Source organism: Neofelis nebulosa, chromosome 5 (assembly GCF_028018385.1).
Source record: "Neofelis nebulosa isolate mNeoNeb1 chromosome 5, mNeoNeb1.pri, whole genome shotgun sequence".
NCBI classification, from domain to species: Eukaryota; Metazoa; Chordata; class Mammalia; order Carnivora; family Felidae; genus Neofelis; species Neofelis nebulosa.
The window spans coordinates 79958979-79976334 of record NC_080786.1 but is presented as its reverse complement, the minus strand read 5'-3'; the positions used below and the strand labels follow the sequence as shown (position 1 = coordinate 79976334).

Below are 17356 nucleotides of genomic sequence, written 5' to 3'. Positions count from 1 at the left end.
ATTAGGAACGAGTGAGATCATGAATGGTGAAAATGCTCTGGAAATAATAAAATGTCAAACAAAGGCCAGGGACAGCCAACACTTCCTCTTTAAGCCGCTGTGAGAAGGACTTTGTCACCTGCAAATACAATTGATTTACAGGAGCACAAGCAAATCAACTTCCCCTGCCAAGAAGATTTGTTGCCCTTGGTGAAATAATAGCATTTTGGCCAGAGAGGAAATTTCGTCATATTCTTTTGACTTTGTTTCTGACTTTTGAAAGGTGCGTGCCTTGGATTCAGGAACTGAGCATCCGGGACCCAACACTGGCCCTGACCATAGTTCACAGCCTGGAGGAAGCAACTTGATCACTGAAATCCTTCCAACCAGCCAGGCAGCAGAAGGGGACTAAATGGCTACCATGTGCCCGACACTGTGATATGGAAACAGATTTCCAGAGTTCCTGCTGCATCAAGTGCATCCCATCCTTCCCTCATTTAATCGTTCCCTGTCCTCAAGTGGGGCAGGCACAATGAGTCCCGTTTTACAGATCAGTTAACTGAGGTGAATAGAATAGAAAGTCTAGAGCTGGAATTATAATCCAGGTTCCGAAGCTTAACACTTTTTTTTTTTTTTTCAGTTGAATCAAAGTGCCTGCCCTCCAGGAGCTCACAATCTAGTGGGAAAGTCTGAAAGGCAACTCAATAGACTGTGAGCTCCTTGAGGGCAAGGACCGTTTTTAATTCTTGTGTCTTCAGAGCCCAACATGGCATCTACCATGCGCAAGGTGCTCAAAGGGTGTTTGCTGAACGGGTAAGCCATAATCAGATGTTTTCCCTCTTAAAATGCAAGTCAAATTGTATTACTCCATAGTGCTCAAAACCTCTGCTAACTGCTCTTGGCCCATCCCCTGAGAATTGCTTTTAAAACTTCTTTGAAGTCCTGCCTCCACAGCCTTAATGTCCATGATTCACTCCCTTGCACATCCCCCGTGCACCACTTCCGTACCCTGCAACTCTCTTTTTGCTTTTGGGAGATACTCGACAAAATGTTCGTTGAGTGAACATACAAATATGAGGGGGGATAGATCTGCGTCATATGTAGGTCATGAGTATAATAATGCCAAGGTTAGATTTATCCATTAGCAAGCTTCACAGAAGATAAGACAAATGATTTGGGCCATCTAATGTGAAAATCTCAAAGGCTAGATGACATTGCATAGGAAAAATTCAATCCTTTTATTTTTTTTTACTCTTAATTAGACAAAATACATCAGAACAAAACATTTTTCTTTAAATCAGAGTATGTGCTATGCCAAATTCCATCTTTTCCTAAAGGATATGGGTGCAGGCCAAAAGTCCATCATATAGATTATTGTTTTTCTTCTTCTGAGTACTTAAGGAAAATTAAGTAAATCATTTGGCTTGCGGTGGCTCTCAGCAAGGTCATGGTCCTTCTGCCACGGTGCTTGGGGCAGTTAAGGTAAGAACTATGTCTTCAAAATAAAGAAACTTTTGCCATCTTTGAAAATAAGACACCTGGTTAGCCAGGGTGTCATGGGAATAGTTAGGGCGTTGGTCGAGAAATCAGAGCCAGTAGGAAAGCTGGAGAGACTCCAAAGTCATCTCTTCCATCCTTGAACTGAGTATCGAATAGACTGTGGTGTATCACGTGAGGGAACAAGATCTCTGCCCGTGTCGTGCTGTGAGATGTCAGGCATCACTCAGTTTTGCCATCTGTAAAATGAGACGGCTGGAACTGAACTAGATAATCTCCCATAACTTGGAAACTGGAAATGAGAAAGCATGGAGAAAAGAGATAAGTTGTGCCCAAGCACAGAAATCTAAAGACTCATAAGAAAGCACCACATGTCTTTCTTATTTTGATAGGAAGCAAAGCTAAGAAAATCTCCATCCTTTCAGAGAGCCTAACACTGAGGCTCTCACATCAGTACATGTATTTCACCTCAGCCCACATATGCCAGCTGCCTTTGTTGTTCCTCAGGTTACAGTCTTGAGGCCCCTGCCTATTATCTAGTTGAAGATTAGAGGCAGCTTTCACATCCTTGATGCTGAGGCCCCCCTCCTTTCTTTTTGTTTTGTATTGCCTGCAAATGCCACACTGAGAAGAGACTGAGCAGAGGCAAAGCTTCCGCTAGGCAGACACTTGCTAGGTCTGTTTGCCATCGATCCTTCTCATGGTTGCTGTAGAGCATATCCATTTCCTCCCTGGGCCCGCCCATCCTCTCAGTCATGGGTTCTTAAGCCTGGTCGCCCATCAGAATCACTTGGGGAGCTTCAAAAAGAATGCTCATCCTCCCAGCCGCCGCCCAAGAACCGTAAAATCAGTATCTCTGGAGCTGAAGCTCAGGAATCGGTGTGATTAGGAGGCTCCGCGGATAGCTCTGGCGAGGAAAGGGAGCAAGAACAAGTGTGAGTTTACACACGGATGTTATACACTCAGTTAACTTCTCTGGGGAATCGTCCATCCGCCCCGCATCCACGGTACCCGTCGGACGTCTCCCCGAAGATATCCAGTAAGAATCACAAGAGAGGGGGTCAGGGACAACATGGAGCCACTCAGCTTAGGATAAAGGAGCTTAGAACTTTCTCCACCTTCCCTTTGTTATTACTGCCTTTGGGATAGGCCTGTGGCTACGTGAAATAAAATCATACGGAGGAAGAGCCATATACTTTGTTTGTCAGGAAGAACCATGTAGTTTGTCTGGCATGATTCATCCTCAAAGCTTCATGTTGTTACCAGTAGTGATAATGGCTACATTTATTGCGTGGGCGCTTGTGTGCAGGTGAGTATTTTACATAGATTATTGAAGGTAATAATCCCCAAAGCACTGTGAGGCAGGTACAGTTAATACCCCCATTTTAGGTAATGGGGAAACAAGCTCAGGGGAGTGAACGGTGATCGGCCCAGTCTGGCCCAGTCTGACAGTCTGGGACTGTCTGGCAATCTATTACTACTCCAGAGCCAGGAATCCTGTATACTAGGCTATGGTGATACCCTGTACATCACCGTCTTCACAAAGGTGGAGGGAGAATGAAGCTCTCAGTAGGTGAACATTTGACTCCAAGAGGGAAAGAAAAAGAAAAAAAAAGGCATCTTTGGATCTATTCACGTTCCAAAAAATACCCCTGACATCAGCCTAAATAAAGGCCAAACTGGGTGGGGGAAAGGGGAGTGATGGTGGTGGAGGCCAGAAACTGTAAAAAACCTTTAGAAGAAAATCAGTTGGTAAATTGAGACAGTTCGTAAGCATCGGTGACAGGACTGGCGGCTGCACTCAGCACAGGCTCTGGAATCAAATGTCTTTCCACAAGATTCAGGGAGCATCTGAAAAAGAGAGCTGTGCAGCCTCTGGGCAGTGGGCTTGTCTTGGCGGTTGATCAAACAAGTTGCACGTGGAAGGCAGAGGAGCTGCAGCTCTGTGGGTGGCTGGCACTGATTCCGGGGGTGGGGGGTGGGTAGAGAGGCTTCCCTCAGCACCTGCCCGGCCAAAGGGCGCTCCGACAGCGGGCTCTGTATTCCTGCTCATCCTCTTCTCAGAGAAGCCTCGTCCCTGACTGGCCAGAAGTACGCCAGAAGTTATTCTTTTTATAAGAGTAGAGGAGATTCACCGAGGGAGCGAGAAAAATGTATATAACTCGGAATTCCTTGCATCTGAAGGGTCACAAGCTTGTCCTAAGGCGGGCAGATTGAATTTGGGAAGCATCCTCCACCAAGAGAGAAATGAAGACTTCTTAGGGAAATGGTACATCTTGCTTAATTGGGTTAGTGCATTGAGGGCATTCTCTCAGCACAGCAGGTTTTCTCAGCTGGCTTCTTGACCTTGAGGGGAGTGCGGCTGTGGATATGAAGCATGTTCTTGCCATGCTGGTCTCACACCTATACTTGCCTGGTGGCCCCACTTAGACAAAATAGATGAGGTGGAAGGGCCCTCTTGGACTTTCAAAGCTCCTCATATTCTGAGCTTTGTTTTCGATCTTACAAAAGACACACACATTTCGATCTTGTGAAGACACACACATTCCCAGACATCCCCTGGAGGGCCTGTGCTATGTCCTCAAATCCTAGTTCAGATGCCTCATTTCTTGATCCACTGAGCCCAAAGTAACTTCTTTCTCCTCTCGCCCCTCGGAGCACAGCATCGTGGTTAAGAGCATACACACCGGAGTTCACATTCCAAAAGGCTGTTCTGAGGATGATATGGGTTAATGAGGTACAGGGAACAGTGCTTGACATATAATGAGTGCAATATAAGTACTTGATAAATAAATAAGTACCTCTTCCGAGGCACCAATTACTGTCTAGCCAGTAGGGTGGTTATATGCTTTTAGCACATCACAGGGACTCTTAAGTGTCTGTTTCATTAATGGTGCCCGTACTTTGTATAGCATGGGCTCAGGACCTGCCCTAGAGAAGGCAAACAGTCAATGTTCATTGAGTTGAATCGCGTTAAGCTATTGAGTATCAATTCTGCATTCCTGTGATTCTGCAAACTGAATGCCAAAGAAAGTGGTTTTGGCTAAGTGAGCACCTTTGTTATCCTATAGCATGTGCCGAAGAACACACAGAGAGAATTCGTAAAAAGGGCCATTTTGTTTTCCTTTCAGTGTTGTATAATTTTTGTCTCATATTAACATGCCTCGGGGAATAAAATATGTATTTACATAAAAATTTCTGGTAACGGCATCTTGAAAAGTAATTAAATGAAACAACAGATTCTATCTGCGGAGGGCTCCATTTCCAGCCCTAGGTGCATGGCTATGTCCTAAAGGGAGACCTGCACGGCTGCTCTCCACAACGGTCTTCACCCTGAGCCATGGTGCAGGACCTGGCTCACCTCTGACGTCTGGTCTGCAGGAGTATCTTAGGAACATGCAAGAACCTCACGGGCATTAGGGTCACGGACACAACCCCGTGGGCGAGGTGAGCACAGGCGTTTCACAGTGTGAGAAAGCATTCTTCTCCTTCCTTCGCGGCCCGCTTTCTCTCCCCAGAAAAGCTCAAGACAGAATTTAGCAACTGAGAACCTGGCAAAGATTTCAGAAACTCATCTAGGTTAATGGTTCTCCGCTTGCTGCCCCTGGCACCTGGTGTGTCCATGATTCTTGTAGAATGGAGCTTAAAAAGCCTCCAAGTATGCAAGCAGGTCTCAGGGATTAGACTGCTTGTTGCTAGATTATCAACTCGGCACAGTGACACTGGTCTTGTCACCCTACACAGTTCTGGTTGGTCAACGTGCATGTGCCATGGAGTGTAAACACTGGCACAGGGATGCTTATTTACTTTGTAAATACGGTTTTCTGTGCAGGATCCTCAGTACAAGGGGTCCACATTCCAAAAATAAAATGAGGTCCTCTTTTTGATGGGGAGATCGAGCCTGAGATGATAATGACACAGCAACTCAGGTTCCCAGACATCCAGTGCAGGGTTACTTTAACTATGTCGTAGCTGATCCCTCCAGCTGGAAGGTCCTCGCAGGGCCGTCGTTGTGTCTAGTTTATATTTTATGTGTAATATCTTTGCATCTATCGAATAAGATGTCTCGTCCCGCCCACTGTTCACTTACGCTTCCTTTCTTATTATAATAGTCTGTGAACATAAGGACAACACAAACTGCCCTCCCCTCCGCCAACAGGAGAGTGATTTCCTAACTGACCATTTAATTTCAAAAACTCGTTTTTAGCAATTTTAGAGGAAGTCCCCCTTATTTTGGGCCTGGCGTCTTTCTGTCACATTAGGAAATAATCAGGGTGTACAGTCAAAAACCCAGGCGGGCAAAGCAGATGGACAGAAAGCAGTAGCTCTTACAAACTGTTTCCCTAGGAAACCAGGCAAAAAGCAGGATTTTGCGCAAATATAGAACTGGCAGTCAAAATGTGGAAATAGAAACTTCGAGTCGTGGACTGGTGGGAAATCCCAACAGCCCATCTCTGCAAACCACATCCAGGAGGTGAGAGCAAAGTAGAGGCACGTCTCAATGGGCGAATCCGGTAAGCTAAGAGGACATGCACTTCCTCGGTGACAATTCTGGGAAGAGAGCACACGTGGTTCTTCCACAGAGTCTCCTGAGTCATTTATGAGAAAGGAAAAGGGAAAGAAATGAGTCCTACTAAAGCGGAGAAGCCCAAGTCTCTGCACGACAGCCGGAGTCATGGTCAAACAGGGAAGCCGCCTCGAAAATCTGTACGGGCGTCCCTTTCGCCTCACTGTGATCTGAGTGAATATGAGAATAAACCTTGTGGAGTTCCTGGGCTACTCACCGCCATTGTCCCAGAGCCTGTGACAAAGTGTGACTTCAGATCCCCTTCGTACCCTTTTCACTGACTCATCCCTCCCCCCACAGGCTTCAGATAAAAATGAATGCCAGTTTTCTCTTGAACTTTCATGCGGGATCCTCTATCACTGTATTCCTTATTCCCCCTTGTAGTCATCCTGTTTTAAGATAGAAAAAACCAGAGAGGAGCCTAAGGATAAACAGTGACTGTAGCTACCTCCCAACATTCGCGCCAAGCACCCTATTCGTCTCCAGTTCCTTCCCGGTGCCAGGGCCTTACGGAGCCCCTTTCTGGCTGCTGTGTCCACACAAGATGGGCAGTGATAGGGGGAGACCACGTGTGCTGCCTGGCTCCGGTCTCAGTCAAGAAGGAGATTTCATCTGAAGTTCACGGCGATTGTTGACAGCCTTGGACATTCAGTACCACTTAGTAATTTGTATGGGTGTTTACTCTGCTTGCCCCTGCGAGCTACAATTAGGGTGAGTAGAAACGTTTATAACAAACAACAAGCCAGCCTAGTCCTACTCCTGAAATGCCTGCTGTTCCGCTTCTCTCAAGCCCTCTGCACTTGCCAAAGTAACCATAACAAATCCTGCTGCGTGTCGCCTGGCCTTGGCCTGACCAAGCAACAGCCTTGACAGGAACTGGGGATGGTCAGGGCAGGAAGAGCCCACGAAAGGAATTAACAGGAGGCTGGAAAAGTACAAGCCGAGGGCTGCACGGCACGCATGTGTGTGCACTGACACATAGGCTAATAAAGGGAAGACGATGGGAAAGAAAGGCTTCTCCTCCTCAAAATCACACAATCTGTGTTACCGTTGGATTGAGAAGTCAGTAATTTCTTGTGTACGCATCATGAATTTAAACTTGGAGACAAATTTTCCCTGTGTGACATTTCTCGCTTTGCTATTAATATAGCAAATTCCCAGAAGACAGAAGGAAAGGAATAGAGAAACAGAAAAGCTGAGTTCAAGGCTTGGTTTGGCCAAGAACGAGCCATGCGACCTCGAGCAGGTGGTGAGGACTCAGGTTTGCTACCTGCCAAAGAGTAGGATAGAATATGGATATTGTGTTCACTTCAGGAGGTGATGGTAAAGACCAAATGAGGGCATATCCTCATTCATTCATCTAACAAACATTTATTGAGCTTTCCCTCATCAGGCACTGTTTAAGAAGCTGGTATAGAGATATGGACACAGCAACGTCCTTGCCTTCACAGAGCTTACATTTGTGTGCCTAAGCAACACCTGTGTGTGTGTGTGTGTGTGTGTGTGTGTGTGTGTGTGTGTGTAGACGGGAATAGAGAAAGAGAAGCGATACACGCATGCACTACAAAGATACACGTGCACACACACGCTGTGCACCCACGCATACAATAGCAGAATGATGATAAAGAGATACATGTAAAAAAAACTGTTAAGTAGTAAAATGGCATACATGTAAAAGGTTATTATTATATTGGGGCCCTAGATATAAGCTCTCTGCAGCTGAAATATTTCATTCATTCCCTGTTTTTATCCCTCCCTCCCTTGCCACCTTCCTTTTCCCCTAAACATTGGTTAAGAGCATGCTTAGAGTCCTGAATTAGGGTGCAGACCCATAAGAGAAGCACATCAGATGCAGACCCTGCCCGCAGGAAATTAAGGGTGGCACACAGATGAGGCACTATATAAATGGCTATTGTCCTAGGTACATGGAGATCGTTGTCCATCTGGGAGAGAGAAAGCTCAGGGAATGCCTCCTGGAGGTGAGAGTAGTGCAGTGCCGGGGGTGGAGAGAGCTGTCCCAGGCAGGAAGAGAGGAGCGAGAATCCTAACATGGACTTGTGGCACTGGCTGTCTCCAAGCGTATAAAGGGAAGATGTGCCTGGGAAGATAGAGCAGGTGGTCCACTTGCTCCCCACAGTGGGACGTTCTCAGCTCCATTTACTCCGTAGCACAAAGTCTCCCCTCCTACCAGAAAACTCGGTTCTCCTGTCTCCAAGTTTTGGTATGGATCTTTGTTCCATAACGTGATTTTTCCCTAATTTCAAAATTTTCTGGTATCTATTATACAGGCCCCTTCTTGATAGCAATGGCACAGTGAAGCTGTCAAAGACAATTTCTCAGTAAAATGATCATGAAGGCATCTTCCTGTGTTGGATCCGCAGCTCTGCTTTCTTCCTAAAGACAGATTTTCAGGAAAGCCGAGGCCTTTCCTACAAATGTAAGCAAAGGATTCTTTTCTTTCTTTTTTGCTGTTCGAGTCTGAATGCATCACTGTCATTTTCTGCTGCTGATCCGGGGGAAGGTCGGGTAGTAAAAAAAAAAAAAAAAAAAAAAAATTTTTTTTTCTTCCATTACTGTGGGCATCTGTAATATGAAGTTAGAGAAGTAAGTTATGCTTTTTGGCTTTATTTCAAATACCCTTCTTATTATGAAGGGTGTGAACTGGAAATAAAGATGTCTTCTTTCATTTGAAAGATTGTGAGCATTCTTGCTTGATAGTCCAAATAAATGGATGAAAGCTGCCAACAGTATGTGGCTTCAAATCAGCTTGTTCTTAAAGCCGCAGAGAACTGAGACAATCTGAAATGATCCAATTTAGCAACTCCTCTAATTGTTACGATTTAAGAACAAAATCCAAGGAGAGGGTCAGAGAGCATATAGGCACCGCCCACGTTTCCGATTTCCCTGAGAGTTGGAGAAGGAAACGATGATGAAGGAGAAGGAGAAGGAGGAAGAGTCTTGGGCTCTGTGTGGGTAAAACACTGATTTTAAAAAGTGCCAGAATGAAACAATTCTTTCCTCTGATGGATGCTCCTTTGGGAGCAATAAGCATTCAGTGCTTATTGACTCATATTCACCAGCGATTCTAATGACCGTTTTGCTGTTCCTTCCCCACACGGGAGATTAGAACCAATAAACATCAGAAGGTGGTGGGGAAGCCTATGAGAGGTAGCCCAGTGACAGCAGAGATGGCAGCTGACAGCCTGAGGGGACAGGAGAGGAAAATTACTGAATTTCAGCAGAGCACAATAATAGATGGTCATGAGGATGACCTTGAGTCATCTAGAGGATTCAAATGCTTAGTACGGTTTCTCTGGAAGGAGAGAAATATGAAATGCATTTTAATAAGGTTTTCAACAAAGCCACTACAATTGTTTATTCTTACTATTATTATTATTATTATTATCATTATCATTATTTTAATTACTGATTTTGTCTGATGGAGGAGAACGCTTAAGCTTTGAGGAAAAGTCAGGTATAAGGTACAGTGACCACACAGAGCATCCATGTACCATATTCATGAGTACATGCAAATTCACCAATTCCCCGTGGAGGCCAAATATTTTTCACACTAATTAAACATACCATACACATGCAGAGAATATTCAGAGTCTTGACAAACTAAAGGAAGATAATGACAAAGACTGAAATGCTCATCTGCTTGGCTAGCGTGGACAGGGTGACAGCAAAAGGAACACCATGACTTCAAACACGGGTGAAAGGACATAATCTTAAAGAAAGTGGCTCTTCTTTATTTTCTTGATGGTAAACAACCAACCAACCAACCAAACAAAAAATGAGTAAACTCTCCCACGGATTTTACGATTTGCAACCACCCTTGTGTCATTATCTGCATTTTTGCCATCCACGCAGTGAGGTGGGCCTTTCAGAGACCTCCATGCTCTTGAGCCTGAGGTGTCTATGCAGTTGGGAGTTGGCCCACAGCCACAGGTTTCTGGGTGACTGGAGTCCAGGTCCACTGAGGTCTAACCTCACATGCTTCTTTCTCTGCCTGGCTCTACCTCCCCTTTGCTGGGGACTTCTCTACCTCAGATGTCCAAAAATCTGTGTTGTTACTCCTATGCTGGATGGCTGTCCAATAAGGCCCCCTTCCATGTTTCCTTATTCAGTCCTCCCAACCAATCTGTGAAGCAGGGATTATTAACCCCCATTCTCCACATGAAGAAACACGTGAAGTTCTGCAACACGTCAAGTTACTGAACTACGTCATCAGTAGATTTATACCCTAATTTCACTCACTTGAGTCTGGCCCTCTTTTCGTTTATTTTTTCTTTATTCCCATAAAACTCAGAAATCAACCTATTTAAACAGCTTTTTCCTTATAAAGAAAAGTTCTAGGTTTTATTCATCTGTATATCCCTCATCACATCTAACGTCATACATGGGACAGAGTGGTTGCCTGGAAAATTTCTGCTGAATACATGTATGTGTATAATGGAAAGAACATAAAATTTGGAATCAGAAAAGTTGGGATTTTTATCACTTCCCTGTGATATTTGAGCTATGTGTCCTTGGGCAAGTCGTCATAACCTTCAGGAGTTCTCTGCTCACTGGTAAGGCAGCACTATATGACATATTCCAAGCCCAGAAAATAATCAATGCTTTCCTGGTTAAGTTACAGTCCAATTGATCTCCCCATTCTTTAGGGTGACCCACTCAGAAATGTTTTAGGAATAGTTTAACAAAATGCTTAACCTATAAAAATAAACCTGAGCTATATATAGTTACATCAAATGTAATACTCCTCAAGAAGAGAGGAGATTGGTTTGTTATAACAGATTTTGAGCACCCTCATCTGCCCATTCACTCACTGGTTCATTTAGAACTGAGGGAAACCTACTGTAAGGCAGCACCATGGTGGAAACTGAGGTTCCAAACAAGAGGGACTTGCTTTGATATGTTTCAAAAAAAAAAAGCTAGAATGATGTGAGTTAAGAACTTCACAGATTGCTTTCTCTTCCACTTGGTTGGGCAATTCAAAAATGCCAGAGAGCTTAGTTGAGGGTTTGGCAATTTCCCACCTAACTCAGGAGTGGCATGACCACCCTGGGGCCATGTTTGGGCTGCACCAGGCCTACCACTTATTTCAGAGTATCAGGACCCTCTGTCCTTCCCCAACTGTCAAGCTTCTGTCTTCTAGCAAACTACCCTGGGGGTCACTCAGGCCCAGGGGATGGTGAAGGAGGCAGTATTCATATAGACACATCCATCATTTGACCAGCTTGGGTGCCTGCTCCACGTCTGTAACATTCTTCAGGCTGCAGAGGAATCTTGTAAAAGGGCTGCTTCATTTTAAGGCTCCTCTTAGTAATTTTTAATTTCACCAGTATGTAAATGACAAAGAAGCTCAAAGAATGATCTCCTCACCCCATTTCCTAGCAGGAGAAGTTCTGATAAGCCATCTATGGCAGAGTCACAGGAAGATTTGAAAATAGCTTTCAGAGAAACTCCTCTTCATATAATTCAACTGGACTCAATCAGTATTTATCAATATTTTTCAACCTTATCCATGTCCCTTATAAACTAGAGTCAAGGGGCATCTCTCTTGAGGAAATACCAGAAAAAGAAGGGCACGTTTATGACTCACCCAAAGTCATGGATAAATCAGCTCTTAAAGTACCCTTAACAATTTTAAGGATAGGGTAACAAGCCACTTTCACTTAGTAACTATTCTGTAGAGAATGAAAGATGAAGAAAAGGGTGGTTCCAAATTAACAATTCTATTAGCTATCTGTTGCTGCATGACAATAAAAACTTAGTGGAGGAAATCAATATACATTTATCATCTCAGTTTCTGAGGGCTATGGGTGCAGTCATGGCTTAGCAGGGTCCTCTGCGTCAGAGCCTCACGGGCGGTAAGCAAGATGTCAGCCAGGGTTGTGGTCTCACCTTTAGGTTCCACTGGGGCAGGGTTTGCTTTCAAGTTTACATAGATGCTGGCAGCCTTTAGCTCCTATAGGCTGCTGGACTGAAGGCTTTAGTTTCTTACTAGCTACAGGCTACCCTGAGTTCCTTGCCACATGGCCCTCTCCATGTGGTAGGTCACAACATGAGAGCTTAGTTCTTGAAAGCCACCAAAGGGAAAGGTATCCTTGTAGGATGGGTGTTACAATCCTACAATTTATCTAACATTATCTGATACGTGTAATAATTATCTGCATGCCATCACCTTTGCTTTAGTCTGTTGGTCAGAAGTAAATCGTAGGTCTTGCCCACATTCAAGGGGAGTGCCACATACAAGGGCACGGGTATCAGGAGGTGGGGATGATTGAGAGCCACCTTCGAGTCTGTTTCCCTTCATGGAACCTTCTGCCTTCTGTGGAAGCCTCTGTGAGGTCACACTGGTCTTAAAGGTAAGAGGGGGGCTTTCAACTGCTGAGTGAGAAGGAACTTCAGGTGTTCATGTACACTGTCATAACTGTTTGAAACAGAATGCATATTTTCTTCCTTTGTCAAGTTCAAAGGCATAAGGTAGAAAATGGAGAAAATACTCCTGTTGTTGTTTTAAATCCTCTACAGTATAAACCCTGGATAAAGTTAGAAAATGTGGTGGGGGTTTGGGGGTTGAGATACATTACTCCTGTCTTGAAGTTCAGCCTTGTAATCAACTTCAGTGCTAATAGCCTATCTTCTATCTACCTTAAATCACCTAAGAAGCGGGGATACACAGGGTAGGCAAATGAAAACACTTAAATGAGAGTTGGTACAACCTGCCCTTGGGATAAAGTGTAGCTATTCCAATAATTTAGTGTATCCTCTCAAAACACTGAAGATGGCATTTTATCTAGAAAATTCCAGGACTAGATAAATATTCAAGGATTGCATTCCACCGGAATATGGTGGTGACTACCTATTTTTTTCTCCAACACATTCCCTTTTCTAATTCCTCTCTTTATCTAGTATTATCTTTTTATCTAGTCTCTGTCAAGATAAATTCTGAATTAGAGAGTAACCTCTTCCATCTGGTACTCTTTCTATTTAATAAAAAAAAAGGGGGGGTTCAAAAAAAGGGGGTGGTTAATCATCGAAACTTAAAACTGGCTTCCAATGAAGGAGGAGGACCATGAGAGCAGAGACATTAAAATACAAGAAGGAAAACTCAAAATTAAGTATTCTGAATGCATGATTCCAGAGTGTTTTCTATAACAAGGTCAGCCTTTAGCATTTTTGAAGAGAAAGAGCATACCTCCTTTGATGCATATTAAAGTAGTTAATATATGTCCATGTAATGCAATGAGTGATAATCAAAGCACACTAAAACTTTTAAAATCATTAAATCCTGGAGTTGAAATAAAACTTTATGATCACACATCCTAATTCCTACAATTCCAGGAGGACACTAGGAGCCCGAGAGTTATGTGATTTGCTTAAGGCTATATAAAAACTAGATGGTGGAAGAAGAACCAGAATTATGGTAGACTGACTTCTAAGCTTACACATCTTAACACTACTTTGATGCATTGTCCCTCATACACAAACATACATACATGATCCAGGAAATACAGACTTGAAGCTATTTCTCCAATTTGCTTGAGTTATTCACAGTCTCTCTTTTTTCTGTCTCCATTCTTCCCTTCTTTCACCTTATTTTTTTGGTTGGCTTTTTGAGCAGGGAAGGAAGCCACATGAGAGAAGTGGAGACCAGGAAATCTGTTCAGAGCTAACCATAACCCACCCCACTCTCTGTGTGGTGCCTTCTGAGAGTACCCCAGCCAACACTGACTTGACACACCCCCTTGTCTCTATAAATGAATCTGACCAGCACCATAAATCCAAACATTGAAGTTATTTCACTATTTCAATTCTTCCATCATTTTATCTGTCACCTGGAAAGACTATTCCTCTGCTTTTATGTTCAACAAATAACTAAATTTAATGCTTAGGCATGTAGAAACTGCTTAGAAATACTTCTGGACTGCTCCAATGGCTTTACAGTCATAATTACTCTAAGCAGTGCAGGATCAGAATGGCACCAAAAGGTCATTTTGTCAATGACTTTACACAACACAACACTACTATTTCATTCACTCACCTCTAATGGCTAAGGAAGCATGTGTGCTCTGGGATTATACATTTTGAAACAATAAATATGTCCTAAGCTCTGAAGGTTTTCCATGAGGTGGAAAGAGCATTGGCTTTGAAGTCAGAGAAATCAGAGTTCAAAGCTCAGCTTTGCCACCTATCCTCAGGCAAGGTGTTTAATATCCCTGGGCTTCAGATTCCAAGTGGAACAGTAATCCACATTTAGCAGGATTATCATAAAGATTACGTGAGAAATTGTATAAGAAGGAGCCTAGCCCAACATCTGTGGCCAAGTAGGTACTCACCACATATTAGCTTTGCTTTCTCAACTTCACTAAGAGTACGGGATTAAGTTCATTCAGGAATTGGGCACAACTGTGTCAACAAAACCCACTGAGGTTTACAAATAAAAAGTTTCCCAATCTAAATTGTATTGTCCTATGCTAAAGTGTTACGCATTCCTGAGTATTCAAGGCAGGATGGAGAAGAAGGAGGGAAGCCAAGCCATTTCTTCTGGAAATGAAAAGTGAGAAGAGGGAAGGAAAAGAAATCAAGCATAAAATAGTAAAAATTTACCCCAAGTTTTCCCAGAAAAGAAGTTGGGAAACAATGAGTGGAACAGTGGTAGGAAGAAAGATTATTAGGAGCTTCAAAGGGAATGCTTCTGTGCCAAAATTAGGAGTTAAAAACTTCCCAGCTACGTTTTTGTAAACTGTTGTGTCCTTAGTGTCCCCAAATGTACCATACGAATGTTCACTATGTATGAGTGGTTCAGAATGAGCCAATTCAATAAAAAGGGCTTTCAGAAGAATGCAGTAAACCAGGAGCTCAATGATATATTCCAGAGGGCTACAGTATTTGTCAGGAAATGCCCATGGCTCTAATGGGTAGGGGATGCTCTTCCCTATGCTATCTATGCAGGGATGAGATGCAAAGGACCCAAGGGGTATATTTCATGAGTTATCTCCTGAGGAGACCGAATCTTACACAATCTGCTTTGAAGGCAAGACAGAAAAAAAATAATTACAACAAACAAACAAACAAACAAACCAAAACAAAACAAAGCAAAAAAAAAAAAATAAAAAAAAACAAAGGCTCTAATTTTCCTCAGGAGACTGGGTATTGGCCTTGGCCATATTCCAATCTGCCTCTTTTCATTCACTTGACCAATAAACACTCCAGTCCCACACCTCCAGTTACAGCAGGGCATACAAAGTTTTCTGTTCCTGTCCTAGGTATGGAGAAGCAGCAACTTGGTCCATTTGCTTTATGCCTTCAGGGGCAGGAAGATGCACAGAATCAGAGCCACAGCCTCAGATAGCATCATGGCGATCAATGGGTTAAAGTGGCCCTTAGCTATAAGTAAATTCTGCTAAATGATTTCCCCCCATGATGTTTGAAAAGCCTCAGGGAGACATAAAACATGAGTCTAATCATTATGAATATGGTTGATGCTAATTTATTTATTATTTTTTAAAAAATGTTCATTTCCTTTGAGAGAGAGAGTGTGAGTGTGCCTGCACATGGGCGGGGAAGGGGGAGAGAGAGAGGGAGAGAGAGAATCTCAAGCAGACTCTGTGCTGTCAACGCAGAGCCCCACGTGGGGCTCAAACCCACAAACCGTGAGATCGTGACCTGCGTGGAAACCAAGAGTCGAACGCTTAACCAACTGAGCCACCCAGGTGCCCCTGGTTGATGCAAATTTTTTTTTCTTTCTTTTTTTTTTTTTCCAACGTTTTTTTTTTTAATTTTTTTTTATTTTTGGGACAGAGAGAGAGACAGACAGAGCATGAACGGGGGAGGGGCAGAGAGAGGGAGACACAGAATCGGAAACAGGCTCCAGGCTCCGAGCCATCAGCCCAGAGCCCGACGCGGGGCTCGAACTCACGGACCGCGAGATCGTGACCTGGCTGAAGTCGGACGCTTAACCGACTGCGCCACCCAGGCGCCCCTGATGCAAATTTAAAATGAGAAAGTATCATAGAGAAAGTGCTATCTCCATTTATTACAGAGGGCGCGTATTATCAAACCATTTTATACATCTTTGATAATGGACACAAATATTGACACGATGGAACATATCTTCATCTTCTTTTGACACTATTCCATAGTTGTCTTTGAGTTGCTTCTTTGTTTGTTTTCACTTGTAGGGCCCTCAATCATTCAAGAGGTGATATAAACTGACCAAGCCTACAGAGGCCCTCAGGGCATTCTCATAAATTTAGCAAGCTCAAAATGGACTTCTAGCTAGAAACAAGCTTTCTCTCACTGAACCTCCACAGGTCGTTTTATTTGTACCTCCCTAGGCATACTCATCACTTGTAGGAATGTTACTTGTATATTATTTCATTTTCTCTATTAGAACAGACAGACCATGTTGCATCCAATATTAGTACCCTGGATGGGACTTAAGACAGCTTGGGGATTCTCCGTAAGTGAGGGCTGAACAGAAACAAAACAAAACAAAACAAAACACGAACTTAGCTTTACCCTTGGCTATAGAACTTAGAAGTTAGAGGGAAGAAGTTTTAGCGAATGAAGTGTACAATAATTCACATAGTATATGGGCTCTGTTCCTCTGGTTCCTCTCTGTCCACAGCCCAGACATTTAGAACAGAGAACACGCTATTCATTTAGCAGCAGCTCAGGGAGCAAGCCTGAAAGATACTGTCAAAGCAGAGAAGATAATGAATAATCTTTTCTGTGGAAGGAACGGGTGATCCAAGAGCAGTGAAGGTGCAAAACCTTCAAGGGCATGGGGGGATACAGACAACTATTCTGCACCTGCTTGCAGCTCAGGGGTGAGGGGTCAGTTGCCAACAGCAGATAGAAACAAAATGGTGTCTGTAAAATCACGCTTCGCCCCACGCAGGCACACACACTAAATGTGAGGAGGAGACAAAAGGCTAATAGCATTTTTACTGGGATCTTTCAACGATCTCTAAACAACAGCAACAAATATAGCAACAAAACAACAATGAATCAAAACAGTGGCATGGAGTAAAACAAAACAAGAGCCTAGAAGACACCGTACCAAACTCAACAGGTGAGCCCTGGGATGTGGATGCCCTTTTACTTTTCCTTTCGTGTATTTCTGCAATAGATGATTCAAAAATATAACATAATTTAGGCAAAATAAATTGTTTAACTTAACAATTAAAGACAAAAAGCTGACTATAACCAGCATTTGGAAAACAGACTCTCTTTTATTAGAACCCTGAAAGATTCTAATAAACCTGAGTTCTGCCTTCCAGGAATGCAAATAGCTTC

The 17356-nt window shown here is 43.4% G+C and overlaps 1 protein-coding gene and 1 long non-coding RNA gene across 11 annotated transcripts in view; both read right to left on the bottom strand.

Moving 5' to 3' along the window:
- LPP (LIM domain containing preferred translocation partner in lipoma) overlaps positions 1–17356 on the bottom strand; it is a 682444-nt gene that overhangs the window by 182224 nt on the left and 482864 nt on the right. The gene's annotated exons all lie outside the window — the stretch shown is intronic.
- On the bottom strand, positions 1189–15782 carry LOC131513058 (uncharacterized). Its single transcript, XR_009262446.1, has 2 exons — positions 11954–15782; positions 1189–9356 (listed from the first exon to the last, which is right to left on the bottom strand). It is a non-coding gene; the product is annotated as an uncharacterized LOC131513058 (long non-coding RNA).